The sequence below is a fragment of the Propithecus coquereli genome, unplaced genomic scaffold (assembly GCF_000956105.1).
Source record: "Propithecus coquereli isolate 6110/MARCELLA unplaced genomic scaffold, Pcoq_1.0 Scaffold479, whole genome shotgun sequence".
In the NCBI taxonomy this organism is placed as follows: Eukaryota; Metazoa; Chordata; class Mammalia; order Primates; family Indriidae; genus Propithecus; species Propithecus coquereli.
Genome location: NW_012150607.1, coordinates 404,878 through 407,057, shown reverse-complemented (window position 1 = coordinate 407,057; position 2,180 = coordinate 404,878). Strand labels below are relative to the sequence as shown.

Sequence of the window (2,180 nt, the reverse complement as noted above, 5' to 3'; positions counted from 1 at the left end):
CATTTGGCTCATATTTTACTTAATGTAGTTATATAATTTAATAAAATATAGACACAAACTTGGATGTTTACACATTAGTAAGATTTTAGGCCTTAAAACAGATAATCTCCAAGCCCTTAGCGAAGGAACATAGAAATGTTGGAAACCTCAAATGTTAGAAGTCCCTTTCTGAGATAGACCCGTGTCTCAACTGTGAAGGAATTCCTCTCATATAGGAAAAATATTTTAGTTTCTAAATAAGGAAATTAAGATACACAGGAGAAACAAGTTCTTCAATGCTACATTCATGGTTGTGCTAGAAAAATATATAACTCCTCAATCTACACATCTGAATTCATCAAGGTGTTTCTTGATGCATCTTTTAACTTGCAGTGGACATGAAAATAATGTATAGTATAGTAGATATGAGCTTGTTTAAAAAATCCTAACTGACTTAGTTTGTACTAAGTATTTGTATTTATGATTTCATGGAGTGTCCTGTATAAATTACGGCCATAAGGTTCTAACTGATGCTATAATCTTTCCATAATATTTGTGAGATTGATAGATCATCTATATTTTCATTTTATGTTTCCATTTACAAAACATGTTCTCTTCTGACTTCATATTCATACAAGCTCGTCTTCCAAGGTACAAGGAAAAATAGGAATTATTAAGCACCAATTAAAAACATGACTCACCTAGTACTTCAAGGTACAACTGATCCCACTTCTTCACATCATATGCTTGGAGCCAAAAGTCAAAATAAAGCACATATATCATATTTTGTACCCTCTCCATAAATGTCATTCGATCACTTAATTCTGACATAGCTACAGGTACATAGGAAGGAGGGAATAGAAGTCCTCCACCATACTTCTCTAAAGTGTAGCCAGGAGAGCAGCGGAGACTGTACACAAGGGGAGTTTTAAGTATCTCAGCCAGCAGGTCAGCACAGGCACCAACGCCGTCTGCAAGAAGGACATCAAACTTTGCCTCTTGTAGCTTTGTCATAAGTTTCTTGTTTAAAACTGCATCTTTACAAAGCTTTCTCAAAACTTCTGAAAATCCCCACATGATTTCTTCCAATTGTGAAGCATGTGACCAAAATGTGTCTTTTTGAAGATCATGTATTGCTGTATGTAGCAGTTTCATTAAAAAACCATCAAAGTCATCTTTACTTAAAGATGTAGGAAAAACTTCAAATTTGATAGCAGATGTTTTGCTGGGATCAATAAGAACAGACACTGAAGACGCCAGTACAGTCACCTCGTGTCCTCTCTGGACAAGTTCATCCAGGATTGTCTTCATATTCATCCAGTGGCTGTATTCCGTGGGCCACACCAGCACCTTTCCACAAGTCCCAGAGCTAAAGTAACCACTCAGCTGCATCAGCAGAAGAACTGAAGTCCATCGCAGAGCCATCCTGGTGCAGTGCAATGCTTCTGTTAAAATTGCTGTTCTCTCTGCCCTTTGTCATGATTATATCCAAGCATAAAGCAATCAAGTTAAAATTTAACTCCTACGCTTAAAAGTAAGTACATTAACTGAACAATCTGAGCATGTGGTTGGCAAGGGGACGTATCAAAGGTAGATGAGCTCATATTTACTCAAGTGTGTTCAATGTCCCTTTTATGTTTATAAGTGCTATAATCCGTCTGATTTTGATACCTTGCTTGAGCAAGTAATCTGTTTTATGTAAAGTATTTTAGAATAGTGTCAAATATTGTGGCAGGTGAGAGGCTCCTTGGTGTGCAGTCCCTTGACACAGAAGTAGAAATAACTCAACTGTGTAGCTGAGTCAGTATTTCTTGAATATCATAGTTCAAAGATTTGTTTTAGTAAAATTTTGTTGATAAGCAATGTATATCCCATATGATTCACCATTATTGTTTAAAATTTAATGTTTGCTAAATGTGTTCATAGAACTGCTCATCCACTACAACAAATAATTTTATCTCCCTAAAAGAAATCCTATGTTCTTGAGTTTTTATCTCCCCACCCTGCGTTTCTCCATCTCCCTGCCGTTAGCAAGCAATAATCTAATTTCTGTATCTATACATTTTCATTTTTTGTACAATTTGATAAATGAGATGATAACTATGTGTTCCTTCATGAGTTGCATATTTCACTTAGCATGATATTTAAAAAGGATCATGCATGGTTTCCCTTATATATGGAATTCATTCCTTTTTATTGCC

At 35.6% G+C, this 2,180-nt stretch overlaps 1 pseudogene; it reads right to left on the bottom strand.

Annotated features, from left to right (window-relative positions):
- LOC105819300 overlaps nt 1-1,425 on the bottom strand; it is a 73,793-nt pseudogene extending 72,368 nt beyond the window's left edge.
- Between the last annotated feature and the right edge of the window lie 755 nt (nt 1,426-2,180).